The sequence below is a fragment of the Dermochelys coriacea genome, chromosome 1 (assembly GCF_009764565.3).
Source record: "Dermochelys coriacea isolate rDerCor1 chromosome 1, rDerCor1.pri.v4, whole genome shotgun sequence".
Classification (NCBI taxonomy): Eukaryota; Metazoa; Chordata; order Testudines; family Dermochelyidae; genus Dermochelys; species Dermochelys coriacea.
The window spans coordinates 199,729,857-199,742,505 of record NC_050068.2 but is presented as its reverse complement, the minus strand read 5'-3'; the positions used below and the strand labels follow the sequence as shown (position 1 = coordinate 199,742,505).

The 12,649-nt window shown below is 45.0% G+C and overlaps 1 long non-coding RNA gene across 3 annotated transcripts in view; it reads right to left on the bottom strand.

Moving 5' to 3' along the window:
* Window positions 1-12,649, bottom strand: part of LOC122459470 — a 68,096-nt gene that overhangs the window by 27,744 nt on the left and 27,703 nt on the right. Inside the window, exons 3-4 of one of the 3 annotated variants that reach the window (XR_006280184.1) lie at window positions 7,008-7,051; window positions 573-2,838 (exon numbers count right to left, since the gene is read on the bottom strand). The exons of 1 other annotated variant lie outside the window; for it this stretch is intronic. This is a non-coding gene — a long non-coding RNA (uncharacterized LOC122459470). Of the gene's footprint in view, window positions 1-572; window positions 2,839-7,007; window positions 7,052-12,649 lie in introns of those variants that run through there. One more of the 3 variants, XR_006280183.1, reaches the window with a different exon arrangement.

Here is a 12,649-nt window from a genome sequence, read left to right as displayed (position 1 = left end):
TGGCAATCTTTCCATCAGGCCTATAATGACTATCATTTTTTCCCTAAAAAGTTTGTCCTGCTTCCATAAAAAGTGGTCTGAAATTTTGCATTGGAAATACATACCTGGATATTAAAGGCTTTGAGGAGTAAAGGCACGGTGAGAATGGAGATGAGGTAAAAAGAAGGGGACATAAAATAAAAATCCTGTGGAATGTTATTTTGTAAGTGGCAAGAGACAACACTGGAACCACAAGCCATCTAAAATGAATGATCAGAAAAAGAAGACCTAACCCAGCAGAGTTCTGATCCTTAGGTACCAGACAGAGACCATGATATGGGCAGCAATACATCAAGTGATTCTACGGACAGATGTAGTAAGATCAGGGCTGATCTTTATTTTCAATGTAAATCATTTACAATAATACAAGTGAAGAGGGCACCAAGTTTATAGAGAGTGAAGGTAAACTTGGGGGGCTCTCGTGAGGGTTAGACGTAAAGTGTACCATTTGGAATTTGCTGGCAACATTCCCTGTGTATTCAAGGCTCCAGAGAGCAAGACCCTACAAACACTGTTAATCCGATTGAAGAAAGACATTGCAAAATCCTCCGGCACAGATTGATTTTAGCAAGAAAGAAAAAGAAGGAGCACCCCAGAGGTTTACAACTATTTAATTCAATCAGAGAATGGTAACAGGTGTTTAGTTAAAACCAACTTCCCATCATAATTAGCCTAATTATACCAAAATACATTATTTTGTTTATATTCATTTTTAACTGTGGCTATCAATGTTCAACATGCTTATAGTGTTTAAAAAAAACACACAAACAAAACAACACCTCCCCAATATCTGTTCCATCAGTTTAGTCAATCCCTTGCTCATAGTGCTTAATATTAGAATCAGTTTCCACCAGCAGCTCTCTGAATGGCAATCAAGCCATCATAGCCGGCAAAAGCAGGGCCAAGAAGTCTGATTAACTTCCTTTCAGGTCAAAGAAGCCAGCCTGTCCAGTACGTCAGTGATAAATTGTTGTACTATTAGATTATGCTGTTCACATCACATGCCCGCTGGAACAGAATTAGATAGGGCCAGATTTTCAAAAGAATAGAGTGTACCCAACTGTAACTGAGGTCAAAAGGAGCTGCAGTTACTCAGCAGTCCAGCCACCTTTAGTACGAAAGAATCAGTAATATCACTAGTTAATATTCCTGTGAAAATCACAAAAGACGAGTGTCAAACAAGTAAAAAACAATATTAAAAAGAAGTCAAGTTATAATAAAACAAATAAATAATAATAATAATAATAATAAAAAGCAGGTAGGTCCACATGAGACAGCAACTAATGCACTTCCATATCTTTACAAGATCAAGACAGCAATCAGTTGAATTATTGGAGTGGCCCTTTTCTTAAAGGGAACATGCAAAGGACTTTTCAAAAACTCGGCTTCTTCAGTGAACTAGCTCTCCAATCATCAGTGTCTCCTTACCGCATAGCTCAATTAGTTAGAAGTATGAATGACCAGTGTGCAGTTTTGGCTGCACATTTGCTCCTTTTCAAAGGAAGAATGAAGTATACTTGGCGAGGTTACCTGCACTCTAGTAATTCTAAAAGCAGCAGCTTGTAACTTGGAAGCATCGCTTGAAACTTGGATAATTGTGAAATTGAATGGGCAGGTACCGTGGAATATTATTATCCTGCTTGCTTCCTTAGGACGAAGGGGCTGTCTTGAGGAGAGTGAACAGGCAGTTGATGTTAGTCCAGAAGCAATCCATACCGAGAACTCTCTTTGGGGAGTGGAAGGAAAGGCCGAGTGGGCTCAGATGTCCCTCTGAGGCACCCAGGTCTTTCTGGAACAAGTAGCCCTCAGGCTTCCCCAGTGCACTTCACTGGGTGCCTCAGAATGTTGGCAGCTCATCAGGGGGATGGGCAGTCTTTTGATCTGTACCTTTGAGCAAATGACCCAGGTCGAATGTCATTGCCCTCACTAGAACTCAGAACTTATTTCTCCTCATGTTTAAGAATAAATTACAATGAAATTTCCCAAGAGCAGTCCAGGACTAAGAAAATATCCAACATGAAGAAAAAGGTTTATTCAAAAATTGAGAGAAAAACAAAAAGATAAATTGTCTGAAACATCCTTAGGACTCCTACCCAGCCTCACCTAGGTAGGCCCCAAACATTTAAGAAGAAATAAGCTGGAGAACCAAATGCTCATGTCCTTTGAGAACCTGGATTTGTTCTTCAAACTGTTGACGTCCCGTCCTTCTCCTGTTGTCAGTTTGCATCTCCCAGCTTCTGATATGAGCCACCTCCTCTCAGGAAATGCCTCCCAGTTACACCCTTTGGTCACTTTAGGGCATGATGTATGATTCTACATTACCATATTGGCCAGAGTGTCACACATTGTATTTGCATAGGAACAATAATGTTTGCTCAGGTGCAGTAGTCTGGACATTTGCTAGGTTGGGGCCTGGCACAATACCCATTGTATACAATATTTAATGAAAGACTCACTCTAGCTGTGCAATCTTTGTGTTTCCAGTTCGCTCTCCCATACCTTTGCCTCTCAAACAGCTCCTTATATGTGCATATTAATGGCCTTATCCCAATTAGGGGATTATTTGTTGTCACTGCAAGACACAAGGCTATCCTCCTTCAATGGCAGTTTTAAAGGTAACATGAATATATCTCCTTCAGCTTCATTCCCTGTCTTCTCAGTAACTTTGATCTATATCAAAGATGACTTGAGGAGTGATATCCAATCCGTTACAATGACAGAGAACTGAGAGGATCATTCAGATGCTGGTAAAAATTTTTAACTTCCAGAGTCCCAGTTTCACAGTGAATTATGTCAGTCCTGTTTATATAGGAAGACAAACACACACATGGATTATGCACACCATTAAAACCTGAATGAAGAATCTTGCAAGCATCACACACACTAAATTTGCCATTAGAAATTGAGACTGACATTTAACTGTGCCTGGAGTTTGTGTTAATCATTGTCATCAGGAAATCTCAAATCATTGTGCATAGGGTGAGAATGAAGTTAATAACCTCTCCCTGTTCCACCAGTCTCTTGGATACAACTATCTTTTAACACACAGGAAGAAACATCCTTGCCCTTCTGATATAAAATGTTAATGACCCATATGAAATGCACCTAGATACCATGCTATAGGCAGCTTAGGATTGTGCAGAAAGAACAACAATAAAGGCTGAGTAAAGAAAGGACTTGCTCAGTATTTCATTTCCAACACTTAGAGCTGTGAGCATGGAAGCAACAAACAAAGACTTTATTTATATTTTTGGCTTGTTTGTTTAAAAGTCAAGAATAATATAGATAATTTCATATCTTTCTATCTAACTGGGACAGGGGTAGAAAAGGCCAGCCACTTTGCTATCTAGATGCTAAACCAAATGATGAAGTAACAAATCTGTCCAGAACAATGACTCTCCTGGGTTAAAGAGGTGTTCAAATGTGTTTTGTTGACCTGATTCACTATTGCATTATTCTAGTTTTCCACCAGTGTAATTCCTTTATTTCAATGGAGTAACACTGGTGCAAAACAGGAGCAAAACAGTGGGTGAATCAGACCCAGTGTCTTGGAGGATCTGTTAGTGGATATTTTGATGAAATCATTACCCACAAAGATGTATCTTAGGTTTGAGTTTTATATAGTCTAGTTTAAGGCTCCATCAGAGTCCTAGAATAGAATGCTTTGCTCTCAGTCCTTGATAGTCTAAACTTGGCTCTTCCTAGATGCATTGTCCTTGTGGAGCAGTCAATAGCTGTCTTGCAGGTCCACAAAGGGAGAGGTCTGTGAACTAGCCTTTGCAAGGATTTGTAAGTTAGGACCTCTAATTCACTAGTACAAATGATTGTTATAGACAGTGACCAGAAGTTGTTGCTTCTGACACGTGTTCAACATCCTGTGTGAAGTGAGGCAGTGGCTTTTGTCCAGGCCAGGTGCTTTCGGTACAAAAATCACTATCAGAACTGGCGATTTCAGCAAATGCACCAAGAACTGAATGGGTTAGCAAAGGCTGAACTATTATTTTGCCTTCTATATGTGGAGTCCCTTCACATGACAACTGAGGCCTATTTCTGTCTGTGCTCTACCTTTTGTGAGCATGAAGAGAGGACTGTAAGTTTCAGGGCTGTCTACAAATTTTAATATGCATTAAGGTAAAGGCAAAAAAGCAAATCTGTACTACATATCTACTCTCAGCATCATCACCTCCATGTGATTCAACTAGAGATTTCTGAACCGGAACATTGGATCTCAATATCCCTAAAATGTGGATCCCAGGGGAGAGCCCTGTACATGCTATGGACATTGCTGGTGTAAAAGAGCATAGCTCCTTTGAAGTCAAGGGAATTACATCACCTCAGGATCTGGCTCTGTGTGTCCTATCATGGAGTGAACAAAAAGCCCTGGATCTGAACTATGGACCCGACTCTAATTTTAAATCGGCAAAAAATAAATCGTGTACTCTTATTTCTCTCTGAAAGACACAATGCCACACCCTGGAAATTTCCATACCAGGACCAGAAGAGATTGTATTTTAATGAAGTAACCTGATATTTAAAGCTTCCTACTCTGAAACAGCTGTAAAGAAACTAAGAAAAGCTACACAGGGACAGAGAAGTGAAGAGAACCATTCTGATTAATGAAAGAAGTGTGTAACAATAGAGGAATTAATCAATAACTATGTAGACGCTAGTGGAACAGTTGCCAACCAGACTGGAAAGTTTCTTTCTTGCGTAACAGAGTCAAACTCTAAGTGCTTTATTGCTCAACAGGGTAATTTTCTTCTTAAGCCTTAAGCTATGCATTTTGCCTGTAATTACTGACTTTTCAAAAATGTTCGCCCTTTTGTTTGCATTTTGTTTTCTTCCTTAGATGAAAGAGAGAAGAAAATGGCAAATGAAACTGACTTGATAAGTAACTTTGGGTGCCCTACACTGAAATATCTGTGGCAAAGAAAGAAGAATGTGTAATGGGATCTATTTTGAAATCTGAACTCATACCTTAGGTCTCCCAAAGAGGTGAACATACACCTGCTGGATTTATGAACTGGCTCTCCTGGACACACATCAGATAAATGCACAAGGAATGTATTATTTGCACTACGACTACCAGCTCCATTGTGCTTGGAGCTGTATGAGACACACCTGCACTGGCTCTGATCGAGCTAGTGCACTACAAACAGAATGTAGCTGCAGTTGTATGAGGAGCTAGATGCCCAAGTACATGCCCCTTCTGCCACTTGTGTCACTGAGACTATTCCTGATTTTTGAGTGTTAGCATGACCACTAGCTCAAAGTGCAGACTTACCCAGAGTCAGAGTCCCTGTCCTGAAAAGTTTACAATCTAAACAGACAGACAAAGCTGACAAAGAATGGGAGAGGTAAGTGACCTACCCAAGGTCACACAGGTCAGTGTCAGCTGGGAATAGGACCTATAGCTCCGGTCTCCTGACTCCTAGTCAAGTGCCTATTCCACTACACCATGCTGAATGTGGGGCTTACACACACTCTGTGGGTCGGCCCACACATTTGTCATGGGTAAGCATAGGTGAGTCATCTGTGTCGTAATAGTCACATAAGTTATCCCACTAAGTGCAAGTTGGTCAGAAAAGCAGGTGTTGGTGGGTGTCTGTGCCTAGAGCAGTGGAACCTGCACCAATTCAGCATGTAGATGTCTAGAAAGAATTTTGTTAAACACAGAGAGACCAGTTCTCCTTCTCACTCACATGTAAATCAGGAGTAACTTAACTGAAGTCATAGATTCATAGATATTAAGGTCAGAAGGGACGATTATGATCATCTAGTCTGACCTCCTGCACAATGCAGGCCACTGAATCTCATGCACACACTCCTGCAATAAACCTCTCACCTATGTCTGAGCTATTGAAGTCCTCAAATCATGGTTTAAAGACTCCAAGGCACAGAGAATCCTCCAGCAAGTAACCCGTGCCATATGCTGCAGAGGAAGGGGAAAACCCCCCAGGGTCTCTTCCAATCTGCCCAGGAGGAAAATTCCTTCCCACCCCAAATATGGCGATCAACTGAACCCTGAGCATATGGGCAAGATTTATCAGCCAGATAGATACCCAGGAAAGAATTCTCTGTAGTAACTCAGATCCCACCCCATCTAACATCCCATCACAGGCCATCGGGCCTATTTACCATGAATAGTTAGAGATCAATTAATTGCCAAAATCATATTATCCCATCATACCTTCTCCTCCATAAACTTATCAAGTTTAATCTTAAAGCCAGATAGGTCTTTTGCCCCCACAGCTTCCCTTGGAAGTCAGTCGAGTTATATTGGTGGGCAGGGTGGCGAGTTATATGGGCCTGTGGTGCCTGGGCTCCAGGAATATTCAGGGCCTGGGGAGCCAGCTCCACCAATGTTCAGGGCCGGGTCTCTCCCCCAGCCCCGCCTGCTGCCCCCACATGCCTCCCCCAGAGTGTCTCCTAGCCCCGCCTGCTGCCCCCAGGTGATTTAAAAGGGCCAGGGGGCCCCCAGTTGCCGCTGCCACCACTAGCATTGCAGTGGGGCTAAGGCGACTTCCTTCCCACCCTCACTCCATGCCACTCCCAGAAGCAGCCGGCATGTCCCTGCGGCCCTGAGGGTGGGGGGTGTCTCCCCACACTGCCCCCGCCCTGAGCATTGACTCCGCAGCGCCCATTGACCGGGAACTGTGGCCAATGGGAGATGTGGGGGTGGTGCCTGTGGGCAGCAGTGCGCGGAGACCCCTGGCCCTCCCACCTAGGTGCCGCTGCCAGAGGAGTGTGTGGGTTGCTTTCAGGAGCCAACCGAGATAAGCACCACACCCCTCACCCTCTCCCGCACCCCAACCCCCTGCTCCAGCCCAGAACCCACACCCAAACTCCCTCCCAGAGCCCGACCCCTCCCCCTCCCGCACCCAAACTCCCTCCCAGAGCCTTAGGCAGGTGTGTGTGGGGGGGTGGGACTTGAACCCTTTCTGGGCACCACCAAAAATTATACAAACCTGACACTCCTGAGGAGAAGTAGATCCAGAAGGAAAAGCAACAACTGTAAGAGTGAGAGATAACATAGTGGAAACATTCTCTTATATGCTGTGTTCTGTTGCTTTCCCCCCACTTCATCCCATGTCATTCTGTCAGCATATAATTTACATTCTTTTTGCATAACTCACTAAATACTTAATCACTGCAACTCTCCTTTACCACAGACACCCATTTATTCAAGCATTCTGACCAATTTACACTTGATATGTAAGTCATAATTCTGCTGAATTTGGCCCAGAGATTTAAATTGCAGATGGTTCATGTGTTACAACTTTTTGCTGTTCAGAGCTACCCCACTGTGTAAAGAAATTGGAGGACGAAGAGGAGGAGGACAGTGCACAGGCAGGAAGTGGGGAATCCGTTTTCCCCCCTAGCCAGGAACTATTCTTAACGCTGGAGCCAATAGCCTCCCCCATTCCCAAGGCGGGGTCCTGGACCATGACCCTGGAGAAGGCACTTCTGGTGAGTGAGAGCTTGATCGGAGCCATGCGGGGGGGGGGGGGGGGGGGGGAACCCAGCCGCGCTGGGCTGTTTGTGTTTAGTTTAAACGGCTCATCGCTGCTCAGATCCTCATCGGAGCCACGCGGTGTGTGTGTGTGTGTGTGTGTGTGTGTGGCGGGGGGGGAGGGTGTTGTGTGAAGCGATCATCCCAGAGAGCCCACAGGCCCTCCTTTTATATGGCAAATCCACCAGGCATTGCTTGCTATGGAAAAGGGGGCCCGACAGTTTGAAAGCATTGAAATGAATGCGGAAGAAGCAGAACCCCACATGCCCCTAGGGCTTACCATGGCTGCCTGCAAGCTGAATTCTGTTGCCTGGCTACATGTGATGGCTTACTCACACCAGAGTGGCACGCACTTCAGTACAAGAGGCAAAATGCGACCTTGTACAGAAAGAACATGTGCTGTGTACTATGAATTGCCTATGTCACTGAGAAAGAGTGTCCCCTTTGTTCTCTAAAATGTATCTTTTAAAATACTACCCTCCCTTTTTCTCCTCCCGCAGGTGCAAGTGTTTCAACGCAGCCCCTATCTACTCAGGCCCAGAGGCTGGTCCAGATTAGAAGGTGGAAAAAATGTACTTGGGACGACATGTTCGCTGAGCTCATGCAGTCCTCCCGCACTGATAGGGCCCAGCTGAATGCGTGGAGGCAAACAATTGCGGAGTCCCGTAAAGTGTTACATGAATACGAAGAGAGGAGAGACATGCGTGATGTGAGCAGGCAGGATGTTACGGTCAAGCTCATGGGGAAGCAAACTGACATGCTCAGCTGTATGGTGAATCTAATGCGGGAAAGGCAGCAAGACCACAGACTGCCGCTGCAGCCCCTGTATAACTGCCCTCCCTCCTCCCCAAGTTCCTTAGCCTCCTCACCCAGATGCCCAAGAACACGGTGGGGGAAGCTACGGGGACCCACACAGTCAGCTCCAGAGGATTGCACAAGCAGCAGAAAGATGGCATATTCAAAATTTTTATTTGGTTTCTGGACTTGTCCTTCCCTCCTCCTCCACCCCTTAACTCAATACCCCCACCCTCCCCCATCTACCCTCTGATTTCTCTCAGTGTTTTGTGCAACAAATAATAACGAATGGTTTTTAAACAATTGTGACTTTATTTCCTTTCATATATGTAGGGGGCAGGTAACTTTAAGAGAAACAAACACAACTGTCACACCGTACCCTGGCCAGTCATGAAACTGGCTTTCAAAGCTTCTCTGATGTGCAGTGTGCCCTGCTGTGCTCTTCTAATCACCCTGTTGTCTGGCTGTGTGAAAGTGGCCGCCGGGCGAGTTGCCTCAACCTCCCACCCCACCATAAACATCTCCTCCTTACTCTCACAGATATTGTGGAGCACACAACAAGCAGCAATTACAATTGGAATATTGGTTTTGCTGAGGTCTAACCAAGTAAGTAAACTGCACCAGCGTGCTTTCAAATGCCCAAAAGCACATTCTATCACCATTCTGCACTTGCTCAGCCTATAGTTGAACCGCTCCTTACTACTGTTCAGGCTGCCTGTGTACAGCTTCATAAGCCATCACATTCAGGGGTAGGCTGGGTCCCCAAGGATAACTATAGGCATTTCAACATCCCTAACAGTAATTTTCTGGTCTGGGAAGTAAGTTCCTTCCTGCAGCTGGTCAACAGACCAGAGTTCTTGAAGATGCGAGTGTCATGCTCCTTTCCCAGCCATCCCACGTTGATGTCAGTGAAACGTCCCTTGTGATTCACGAGTGCTTGCAGCACCATGGAAAAGTACCCCTTGTGGTTTATGTACTGGCCGCCCCAGTGTTCCGGGGCCAAGATAGAGATATGCGTTCCATCTATCACCCCACCGCAGTTAGGGAACCCCAGCGCACTAAAGCCATCCACAATGGTCTGCACATTTCCCAAAGTCACTATCCTTCATAGCAGCTGGTCAATGATTGTGTTGGCTACTTGCAGCACAGCAGCCCCCACAGTAGATTTACCCCCTCCAAACTGATTCCCGACTGACCGATAGCTGTCGGGCTTTGCAAGCTTCCACAGAGCTATGGCCACTCGCTTCTCAACTGTGAGGGCTGCTCTCATTTTGGTGTCTCTGTGCTTCAGGGCAGGGGACAGCAAGTCACAAAGTTCCATGAAAGTGGCCCTACACATATGAAAGTTTCGCAGCCACTGGGAATCATCCCATACCTGCAAGACTATGGGGTCCCACCAGTCTGTGCTTGTTTCCTGGGCCCAGAATCGGTGATCCCTGGCGTGAACCTGGCCCAACACCACCATGATCTCCCAATCACCACATGCCATGCTTCTAGGAACGTCTGTGTCCATGTCCTCATCAGTATAGTAATCGTGCTGTCGTCACTTCCTCGCCCGGTTTTGCAGGTACTGCACATACTGCTGAATAATGTGCGAGGTATTTACAATGGTCAAAACTGCAGCAGAGATCTGAGCGGGCTCCATGGCTATGGCGCCTGCATGGGTAATCCTGGAAAAAGGGTGTGAAATATAGGAGAGCAGAGTGGCAGTGGAAGAAGTGCTGTTTAGTTCACAATAGCTGAAAAAAGGCGGGAAATGGTTGTGTTCTGTGGCTTTCACGGAGGCGGGAGCCCAGGACAGACAAGATGGAGAAGCTCGGTAGTGTGGCAAGAGTGGGAGAGCAGAGTTGGAGGCAGAAGCTGTGCTGCTTGGTTCACGATGGCCAAGCAGAGTTCGCAGTGGAAGCGTTCGATGAGGAAGAGAAAGAGTAGATACTAGAGATTACATAGAAAGATGAGAGGAAATGTGAGGTGGATTCATAGTAGCAAGAGAGCAGTGGTGCACCATCTGCTGAAAGCAGCATGGCTTCTGCACACCAAAAAGGCGCAAAATGATTGTCTGCCGTAGCTTTCATGAAGGGAGGAGCGACTGACAACACACCCCCAGAAACACCCGTAAGAATATTTTTGCCCCATCATGCACTGGGAGCTTAACCCAGAATTCCAGTGCGTGGCAGGGACTGCGGGAACTGTGGGATAGCTATCCACAGTGCACCGCTCCGACATTCGATGCTAGCCTTGGTACTGTGGACGCACTCCACCAAATTCATGTGCTTTAGTGGGGACACAGAAGACCGAATGTATAAAATCGCTTCAGAAAATTCTAATAGAATAATTTTGAAATAATTTCGTACTGTAGACGTACTCTAGCTTACACAGAGCTCTTCTTCAGGTCTTTTCTTCAGGCCTTAAGGCAGAACAATGGGAAATGTTCAGGCTAAGGAAGATGCTAGTAGGTGCATTGAATGGCTCAGAGATTGGGTAATAGAATGTGGAGTGTCTCACCTCCAAGTCTTCAAGTCAAATATGACACCAAGATCAGTAAAGACTGAAAATCACTAATGAGGTTCAGGTTGTTTGGTGGCCCATATGAGAAGTGTTAGGGTTTCAGTCCACTTTCTAGTAGGCAGGTGGCCACATCATAGAAGTTCACACCATAAAAGGCACTCCTAGCAAAAAAAGCTGTGACTGTAACAAATGTGGAGACAGAAGTTTTTTCTCCTGCCTTTAGGTAATCGGTAAGGGCTTGCCTACATGGGGAAGCTATGGTGTGGTTGAGGTAGGTATGAATGTAAAGTGCTATAGCTATTCTGGAATAATTTGCTGTATGGACACACTTATTCCAGAATAAGAGTTTATCTACTTGGGAATACTCAGGAAAGTAAATCCAAATTAGCTTTTAAAGTGCATTTGTTAAACCACATTAAACCCCCTGTGTGGATGCTCCTATTAAAAATTAAAGTGACCTTACTTCGATTTAGTTTAAATCACTTTGGAAATGAATTAAACTAAATCGAAATTAAGGCCACTTTAATTCTGAATGAGCGTCTCCTCACACAGGTTCAGTGTGGCTTAACTAATCCACTTCGAATTAACACCTCTAGTTCACCCATATTATCTTTCCTGAGTGTCCCTGTGTAGCTAGGCCCAAAGAGCTATTGTGGAATAGCAATGCTGGTCAATTCCCCTGTGTAGATAAGACCATTGGTTGGATGGTGTGTAGAAACTCATACTGGCACTGCCTCTGCTTTGCCTGGTCCGCTGATGAACAGAATTGGTCTACCCTGAGGACTGTCAGCGTGGCTCCTATTAGACTACCAGTTCTAAATTAAATTAAGTAAATAATTAAGAGCGAGTAAGTGACTGTGCACGATATCTTGGGTGAACTTAAAAATGACAATCATTGTACATGATGCCAGTGCATCCTGACACTTTGCTGCTGGGGGCGGTTCTCATACTGCCAGAAATCGATACAATAAAGAATTTTCAGGCACTTGCACATCATAAAGCCTCCCACTCTGTCTCTGGCCCTGCTGCCATCCTCCCGCAATCCACTTAGGAGGAGACGTAATGAAGAGTGGGTGTGGATGGCATTATTTTTAGGCAAAGGGGAAAGCTGACCCTTTTCAGAGAGCTCTTCATATAGAGAATGGTTCCAACACCGTCCAAAAATGAGCTTAGGGAATCAATACTTAATGAGCAAGACCAATGTGCACTGAGGGGCTGTAGCCCCAATTTTCAGTGGAGTTACTTCTGATTTTCACCGGCATAAAGGAGAGAAGAATCAGGCCAATGGGGTGTGTGTGTGTGTGTGTGTATGTGTGCGCGCGTACCTTGGAATAGTGCTTGTCAACCTTTACCATACTACGGCCCCCTCTTACAACAAGATAGAATTTTGGGACCTCCCTCCCATCTAGCCATAAAGAAACGGAGGGTGGGCATCACCCCCTTGAACCTTGTTTGCAATCCCCAGTTTGAGAAAACTGTGCGTTAAAATCTGAGCCCGCCTACACTAGCCTTTAGAGCGCTCAGCAAGAGCAGTTTTATCAAGACTTGGGATGAATCTGAATCAATGAGTTGAAGTTGAGACACTTCATATCCCATTACCAATCCCCTGAGCCCTCTACCACCCTTGCTAGTTTCTAAGCTGTTTATTTCCCAAAGCCATAAAACTCCTCAATGGAGCTTGGCAGGCCTTAAATCATTTGATCAGGTTTTTGTGTTTTTTAAGAACTCGGATAATTTTTTCCTCCTCCTCCCAATCTCAACTGCTCTCCCTCACGTATTATTTAACCAATACAA